The following is a 9705-nucleotide window of genomic DNA, read 5'->3' on the forward strand; positions in this document are numbered from 1 at the left end:
AGTTTTTTTAATAACTGAATGTATTCTTTGAATTAAAAAATTCACTGTTCTGTTAATTCTGTTAATTCTGTTAAAATTCTAAGAGACGTTCCGTTTACCGCCGCTGCTGCATCCCACACTACTCGCACTTTATTTGGCTTATTCGGATTGAATACCGGGAAGATCGGTAGGTACCATTTTCTAAGATGTTGGAAACTTTCGTTTCCAGTCAGAAAGAAAACGTGAAGTTGTATTGATCGGCGCTTAAACTAGAGTGGCTCCGTTGAAATACACATCGATTCCACGGTTAGAGCTGCAGGCAGCCGTACTTGGGGTCAGGCTGATGACGGCCATCGAAACAGCTCATCGAATGAAAATCGATCGTCGCTTCTTGTGGACGGACTCCAAAGACGTGTTGTGTTGGCTTAACGCTGATCATCGAAGATACAGCATCTACGTGGCACATCGAGTAGGTGAAATTCTAGAGAGCTCGACCATAAATGAATGGCACTGGGTACCGACAAAAAACAACGTTGCCGATGAGGGGACAAAATGGTCCAACCTTAACCGACACATCATTAGTGGAAGCTGGTTTAAAGGGCCAGCCTTCTTGCAACAGCCGGAGAACGAGTGGAAGCTGGAGCCTTTCGAGCCGTTGAGGACAGACGAGGAAATACGACCAATAGTATCACATCATGTCGAACTAACGCAGATAATCGCTTTCGAGCGATTCTCCCACTGGAAACGTCTACATCGCGCCATCGCTTACTTATGGAGATTCATCAACAATGCCCGCTCACCTACAACAGAAAGGCAGTACGGGCATCTCACAATGAAGGAATTACAACAAGCTGAGCGGTCCATATTTACAGAAGTACAAAAAACGGAATTCCCAGAAGAATACCAGCGGCTTCTGGAAGAAAAGTCAGGTACGAACCAATATAAAAAGAGTATTAATAAACACGATCCTCTTTTTAGACGCAGTGCTTACATCGACGAAAACGATATTTTACGTGTACGTGGAAGAATAGATGCCTGTCGTTACGTAGGTGACGATACAAAGAGGCCGATAATTCTCCCCAAAAGGTCCTGGGTGACTGATCTGGTTGTAGCAGAATTTCACTGGAAATACAAACACCAAAATCATCAGACTGTCATGAACGAAGTGCGGCAGCGGTTCGACATACCTGCATTAAGAAGCGCGTGCCATAGAGTGAGAAGCAATTGCTTTATATGCAGGATTCGACAAGCGTTCCCAAGATCGCCCCAAATGAATGAGTTGCCTCTAGCACGATTGTCACCGTTCACCAGACCGTTCTCCTATATCGGAATTGATTATTTTGGGCCCTTTTTGGTTGCTAACGGACGCAGACAAGAGAAACGCTGGGGCGTACTGTTTACGTGCCTAACAATTCGAGCAATACATATAGAGGTAGCCTTTAGTATGAATACGAGCGCCTGCATTATCGCATTACGCAATTTCATTGCGCGCAGAGGTACCCCGATCGAAATCGTGACGGACCGGGGAACAAATTTCATTGGTGCTGATCGTGAGTTGAAAGACGCTGCTAAGCAAATTGATTACGAAGAGCTGATTGATGCAGTATATCTTCCTGATACCAAGTGGAGATACAACCCTCCTGGAGCTCCACACTTCGGCGGTGCTTGGGAGAGATTGGTACAATCGGTAAAACGCACCCTTTCCAGTATGCAGTTTACCAGAACACCAACAGATGCTATTTTCGCCAACTGGTTGATTGAGTTTGAACACATAGTCAACGCGCGTCCACTAACACACGTATCAGTTGATAATGAAGAAGAAGCCCCACTAACACCCAATCACTTTCTACTGGGATCATCATCTGGGGCAAAAGCAATAACCAAGTTTGACGACTCTTCCGCAGCACTAAAAAACAACTGGAAAACATCACAACTTTATACTGATCAGTTTTGGCGACGGTGGGTAGCCTCATACCTGCCTACGCTCACTCGTCGCAGCAAATGGTTTCAACCGCCACCACCCCTGATGGAAGGAGACCTGGTGCTAGTAGTGGATGACGCTCTACCAAGAGGATGTTGGCCCAAAGGGAGAATTATAAAGCTATTACCATCAAAGGACGGCGTAGTTCGTCGAGTGCATGTGCAGTTAGGAAACCGGAAGATTTTGGAACGACCTGCTGTAAAAATTGCAACTATCAACGTTGAACCGCACGGAGGTGTTTAACGTGGCCAAACACCGGGGGCCAGTGTTGTTTATAAACAGCGGTCAACACGTTGTTACAACGATGACAGCAGACAGCGGGGCGAAAAAGGGCGAAACGATAAGGTCGGTCAGGTTAGGGACATTTATCCGAATCGATCGATCGTCATTCGGTTCGGGTGAATCTAGGAAGGAGCAATGACCGCTATCGTGAGGAGAAACTACCTATAAAAGTGCGTGCAAATAGGCGCCAGCTCTTTTTCGCATAGACAGAACAGTGAATTTTTTAATTCAAAGAATACATTCAGTTATTAAAAAAACTGTTGGTTTATCTTGTGATTATTAATCGAAGACGAAAAAGGGCATCGTTGCTGGACGCAACAATAGTATTGTTCGATATTGTAAATTGGATCAACTTTTTGGTTGTTTATTTCTTGAGGTAAATGTGCTGTTCTGCCAAAAACTAATTCGAATGGTGTACAGTTTGTGTCTGTATGGGTTGTGGTATTGTAAACGAATTCATAAAATTTTGTCCAATTGTCCCAGTCGTCGTGGTGTTCGTTGGAAAATGATCTCAAATATTCGTTGAGACATCTATGATTTCTTTCTAAAGATCCTATTGTTTGTGAGTGGTATGCTGTAGCGAAAGTTTGTTTTAATTCCAAAATTTCAGAGATTTTGCTAAGTATTTCATTATTGTATTCTAATCCTTGGTCTGATTTCATTTCTAGAATGCTTCCGAAAGTTAGAATGAAATTTTCAACTAAAGCCCTTGCTATTGTGTTTGCTTCTTTGTTGATGATTGGTATAATTACTACATATTTAGTGAGTTCGCATTGAATTGTTACCGCGTAACGATTATTATTGTTTGTTTTGGGTAATGGTCCTACTGTGTCTATAGAAATTACACTAAATGGTTTCGAGGGAGTTGTCGTCACAACTGTTTCCTCTTTTGTATGTCTATTTGTCTTATTAACTGTGCATGCTTGACAATTTCGTATGAACATTTTTATGTCTTCTTTCATGTTTTTCCATCTGTATTTTTCTTTTAATTTCAAGTAAAGTCTGTATTGGCCTATATGTCCTCCCGAAGGGGTCATATGATAATCATTGATTATTCACAGCCTTTCTTCCCTTCCTGTTATCCATCTAGTTGGAGTGTACAGAATGATGTTACATCCTGAAATGGATTTGTTGGCAATTTCCTTCACGGTTTCATGGAAATAATATTTGAATAAGATGTCTTCATTGGACATAGCTATTTTGTCTCTCTTATATCGTTTTGCAACTTTACACATTTTTAGAAGAGCAAACTCTAATGTTTGATTTCCATTTCCATGTGAATTTTCATTTATGGGGATTATTATCGACCCTAGCGCTTTATTCTCTTTGTGATTATATATTTCGAGCTCTATTCCTTTTATTGTCTTTGTCGACTTCAATTTCAATAGTTTGGATAACTCTGAGGGTTTATCAGTTTGCCACATCGCCGGTTGATCAATCCGCGATTGGTTATCTTTCGTCTTGTAATCCTTTTTTGTTTTCGTATGTTTCTGGTTTGCCATAGCTCTGGTCGTTACCATTAGTATCGTGCTTTTGAATTGTATATTTTGAGGGGTTTCTTTGTTTTTAGGAATGGATGCTTTTAATTCCTCTGAATTCAGTACTATTCTTGAAAGTGCATCTGCTGCAACATTAGCTTTTCCTGCTAAAAACTCAATTTCAAAATCAAATTCTTCTAAATCTAATCTCATTCTTGTTAACTTAGATGTAGGATTTTTCATACCAAATAGGTAAACTAACGGTCTATGGTCTGTTCGTATTTTAAATTTTCGACCATATACGTAAGGCTTAAAATAATTGATTGCCCAGTGTATCGCGGTTAGTTCTTTACCGATTATGGGTTTATTTCTTTCACCCTGAGTAAAACTTTTGCTTGCGCATGCAATGGGGTAGTCATTTCCATCGGTTAATTGGGATAAGACTGCTCCGCATGCATTATCTGAAGCGTATGTTGTTATTATGAATTGCTTCTTGAAGTCTGGGTATTTTAGAATATTTGGTGACATGAGATTTTGCTTTATTATTGGAAATGCTTGTTGGCATTCATCTGTCCAGATAAATTTAGCATCTTTTTTGATTAAATTATTGAGTGGTTTTGATATTTTAGGAAAATTTTCTACAAATTTCCTGTAATAGTTACAAAATGCAACAAAGCGTCGTACTTCGTCAGCATTTGCTGATACTGGATAATTTTTAATTTTGTCAAATTTGGAATCATCGGAGTAAATTCCTTTCTCTGTTATTTTATGTCCTAGGTATGTTACTTCTGTTTTAAAGAATCTACACTTATTAGGATTAAGCTTAAGATTATATTTTCTAAGTCTATCAATAACCTTAACTAGATTACTGATATGATGTTGTGCACTACATCCAGTAACGATTATATCGTCTATATATACAAAAGCAAGTTCTGGCGTTAGCCCGGCCATGGCTATCGCCATCATTCTCTGAAAACTATTTGGACTTATATTCAATCCTAAAGACATTCTGGTAAACTGAAAGTGTCCAGAAGGGGTTGAGAATGCTGTAAACTTGCGTGAGTCTTTTTCAAGTGGGATCTGATGAAAGCCTGCCATTAAGTCTAAAGTACTAAAGTACTTGGTTCTTCCTAATTGATCCAGTATAGTGTCAATCCGTGGTAATGGAAATTTGTCAGGTAGGATGTTCTTATTCAGTTGTCTTAAATCCACGACTAATCTCCATTTTTTACTATCGTTATCCGATTTCTCTGGTACCAAAAGGATCGGTGAGTTGTATGATGGTACAGAATGTTCTATTATGTCATTTTGTAACAACTTTTGTACTTGATTGTTTATCTCTTCGGTTTGAGAATGAATCTGTTTGTAATTAGGTATATAGGATGGAGTATTATCTTTTAGTGTTGTTTCCTGACTGTAAAAATTGTTTGTAGTGATTGAATCATTTTCGGTGCAAAAAATATCTTAACGTGTATCTATAGCCACGGGGCCACGAGCGATGAGAATTCCCTCAAAACTCTAAACATTGAGTGACTTGAGTTTTGAGGGAAACCTGGCTCATCTACAAAAGTCTCAAAAATTTTTGAGACTTTTTTGACAGATTCGGCCAGTCAGCAGCTCAAAATGTAAACAAAACCTGTTGTATCTGCCGATGGTATGGCGAAAGAATAATGGTTTATTTTTTTATACAAGTACACTTTTAGCGTACTATTATGAATGTAACTACATTCTGAAAGTGTTTTATGCGTAATTATGATTGTGCAAGCACAATGTTTTGGCGTACGGTATGATGTTTTTATGTCTCCGCAACCTACTTTTTGGAACAATGTGTGACAAAAGTTGTGAACATGTTTTATAATTGAATTTATACTTTTCAACTGCAATATGATTGATGGATTAAGCTCCTGTAATTAAGAAAATGATGATTTAGTTTTTAATCAACAAACCACAATTTTTTTGACCATATTTTCCATAAAATTGAAACAAAAATACAGTAGAAACAAAAAATAAAAATACATGAAAACATTTTATTCGTCACACACTGTATGTTGTCAACGTCAAATCCAGTAAGGTCACCACTGTACTGAAATTGAGGGAATCCTCAAGAGGCAACGGAGACTTTGGTTTTGAGTGACTTTTTGAGGTAAATGAGTGACCGAGGAGGTTTGAGACGCAGTCTCAACGCTCGTGGCCCCGCAGCTTATGATTTTTCGAAATTCTTTCTGTGCATATGTAGGGATGTTTTCAATCTTGATGTTTTCCAAAATACTATTTAGACGGCTATTGTCTTTCGTTATCTTACTACGGGTTGTATTTAGGATGTTAAAATTTCTCAGTGGTTCTATTTTAGGGACGAAGTTGTTTTCATTGATGACTATATTTTCGTTAGTTGTATTTATAATTTTTACAAATGGATTAGTTTTGGAAATGATTGTATTCCCGCATAAATACACTTGCTTTGATTTGTTGAGATAAAATTATTGAATCTTCTGCCAATGTTGGTAAATAGATCCTACGTACTACCTCACTTCGCATTGGTAGAATAAAATTTCTTTCTCTATTGTCTTCGATTGGGTGTGAGATTGTTTCTCCTTCGTGTATGACAATAACCAGTGTTCATAATCTATGTTACATCTGTGTTTTGTGAAGAAATCTCTTCCTAAAATTCCGTCTGCGTTTAATTCAATGTCTTTTGTTATCAAATGGAATTTATGATCTATTGAGTTATTGTCAAAATGTATTTTAGTCGTGGTTGTGCCTAACGTACTGATTGTATTGTTTGAGATTCCGGTCAGATTAATTCTTTCGCTCGTATATGCCTGTTGTTTGGGCTTGACTTTATCAACTTTAAATAGTGATACGTCGGCTCCTGTGTCCACAATGAGAGTTGAATACTCATCATTGGCCATATCAATTTTGATTTTGAATTAGTTACATGCAGATAAATTTACTGCAAGGACTGGCAATCCGTCGAGGACTGCATTCGGTCTTCTAAAAAATTGTTTCTTTCGTTATTGAGGTAAGTTTCCCTGCCTTGTGTCATATTCACTCTAGAATTTTGTTTCCGAAAATGGTTGGCTTCTCGTTCTTTTTGAGTCATGTAAATTCGTCTAGCATTGGTGTTATTACCATTGTAATGGGTTATTGCTAGCCTGTCTCCTGGATTGTTATATCCAATGTTTCGAGGATTTTGACTGTATGATCCATTCCTGTATCTGCTCTGTTGTTGATTTTGCAATTGTACTGTAATTGTTGCTGTAACTGTAATTGTTGCTGTTTTGCATTCTATTAGGAGGGTTCTGTCTTTTGTAATTGTTTTGTTGGTATCTATTGTTGTAGTTGTTATTGCTATTAAATCGTGGTTGGTAGTTGTTCTGTGATTCGAAACTGGTTGTATATCTATTTTGCCTATTGTATAACACTTGAGCGTGTTGGTTGTTGACGCTTTCATTTTCTAGCAGTTTTTGTACTGCTTCTGATACAGAGGTAAAGGGTCTTGCTTTTAATAATGTCCTTGTTTCTAGGTATGTAGTTTTTTTCTATTAAAGTATCTACTCCTACCTTTAAAACCATCTCGTTTGCTATTTTAATTGGTATTTCCTGTTGTAAGTATACTTCTTTCAATTTCATTGTGAGTAGCTCTATCTCGTCACACATTGCTTTTGGTTCCCTTTTCTTAACCGCTTTCAATTCTGCTAAGATTTTGTAAGGATCGGTTTTTTCCTCGCATCTAGTTTTGACATCGTCGAATAGTTCTATAAATGTTACTATATTTTGTGGTAAACCAATTCTTGCTTTACCTGTTCATCTTGTTCGTAGAAATCTTACTAGCATCTGTTCTTGTTCGGCTGGTATAGAATCTTTCACTAGGTGTGCTGAATCAATAAAATTGTTTAATTTGTCTGCTTCTCCATTGTATACTTGTACTAGTTCCGTAGCCGTTTTCATATCCAACGTAGCCATTTTGTCTGCTTGTTGCTCTGGTATTGTGCGATTTGATTCTCTATTCTTAGTCAATGTCGTATTCAAATAATCTGGATTTCTTTCCGAGTGGAATTTAATGCACTTATTTATCTCAGAAAATAGCAGTCTTCTTTTCTTCAGTAGCGTGGTTAATACTTCTTCTTTAAACAAGGATTCATGTTTTCTAAAAAATCTTGTATTTCGTTATATGTTTCTCTAGCGCTTTCTTCTAGTGTTGCAAGAGCACAAAGTCGGTAGCATTCATTTAATGGTTTTACCTGTTCATAGATCCTATCGCGTTTTTCTATTTTCTCGAATACTCGTTGCATTGTCTATATATTATTATATTGTATATTTCATTAGTCTCCTCATTCAAATTCTCTTTTTTTTCGTAATTGTATAAAAAAAATCTTTTATATTGTAGTCATTATAATCATTTATTACTTATCTTGCAGCGTACTTGAAGAATTTCTTGCATCTGTTGTCTTCGTCGTTGGGACTTCTGTTCGTTAATTTCTTCGTTGGGACTCCTGTCCATTATTATCGTCAATGGGACTCCTTTCCGTAAATATTCCAAGTTGGAGACTCCTGTCTCTTGGGATCCCGCCGATCAACATTTATGATCCGTGGTCTCGCCTTCCACTTTTTTTTCTCAATACAGCACAATCACCATTGTTTCCCTCAGCATTCACTCCCCCTTTGTTTTTTCACTGTAGCGCAATAGTTCAAGTTTTTTTTTCTTTCGTTGATTAAAGTTCACGACACCGCTAAAGTTTGGTTTTTTTTTTCTCATGCATTTATTATATCATACAACAAGTCTATTAGTCGACCCATCGTTTCCTGCCTACCAGTTTGATAAGCTTTATACTCATCGATCATGCGTTTGAAGTGTCCAGCCTTTGCGATATATATCTCCTCCTCGGCACTTATTAGTTCGCGAAACACTGCTTCCGCTTGCTCCAGAACTTCCTCATGGGGGGCCCGTGCCGTTCCCGAACTCGTTGTCTCCAACGTTCTTCCTCCTCTTCCTCGTCCGGTTCCTCGTCTTCGAAGAGGTCAGCTTCCATGGGGACCGGTACCCTTGCTTCCTCCATCGGGAGCTCCTGTACTCGAACTTCCGCGCCTTCTGGTTGTTCCGCTTCGAGGTTGGCTTGTTCTGGCACCATCGTTGACTGTGGTATACTTTTGAATGATGGGTTCTGAGCGTTCTTCAGCGCCTCATATTGCTTATGTTTTCATTTGCGCTGGTCACTAGCTCAGCGCAATTGCTGATTTTGTTATTTCTTTCAGGGGTTTGCTATACGTGGGTCACTGTCCCAGACCGGGTTGTTGTTATGTTGGTTTAAACTATACTATGGTATATCGTTTGATGTGAGGTGGTCAAAATCTTTTCTGTATCCAAATGTAAGCTGTTTAGTATTTATGCTACAGTTAGATATTAGATTGATGTTAGCACCACAATCAACTAACAGTTTTATATTTCCTTTTGACTTTGGAATGACGATATAGGGCAGTTTGGAAACTTTTGGAACTATTCCTTCCACTTGTTTCGCCACTCCGTGGTGTCTTCTAAAAAATTAGCGGCTTTTGCTTCGTAGCCATTGTCATGGTATTCTTCATTAGTTTCTACGCTGTGTTCACTTTGATCTTAACAGGTTTCGTTTTGTTCGTACCTAACTTGTAAAGTATTTGACATTCTTTTCGGCACTGGAATATTTCTTTGCATTGAAGACACTGGTGGTCTCGAAATTTTTTTTTCCTGTTGCCGTAATCAACCATTCTGGACCTAATGGAACGATCAACATCCATTGGTTCTACCATTGGCTTCGGTACAAATGTCCGATTTGGTGCAAAGACATTTAGGTTGGTTTTTGATAAATGTGTGGCGTAGCCTCTGCGGGTTTATGCCTTGGTGGGAAGTTTAAATTCATCGGTTTAGGGGGCCGTTGTGGAATATTACAACATGGTGTAGGCATTGGTTCGAACGCCCGACCTCTATATGGTGCATTTCTTGCTTCAATG

The 9705-nt window shown here is 38.4% G+C and overlaps 1 pseudogene; it reads right to left on the minus strand.

Annotated features, from left to right (window-relative positions):
- Positions 1 to 1314: 1314 nt before the first annotated feature.
- LOC128710863 (uncharacterized) lies at positions 1315 to 8849 on the minus strand (annotated as a pseudogene).
- Positions 8850 to 9705: the final 856 nt, after the last annotated feature.

Source organism: Anopheles marshallii, chromosome X, assembly GCF_943734725.1.
Source record: "Anopheles marshallii chromosome X, idAnoMarsDA_429_01, whole genome shotgun sequence".
Lineage (NCBI taxonomy): Eukaryota > Metazoa > Arthropoda > Insecta > Diptera > Culicidae > Anopheles > Anopheles marshallii.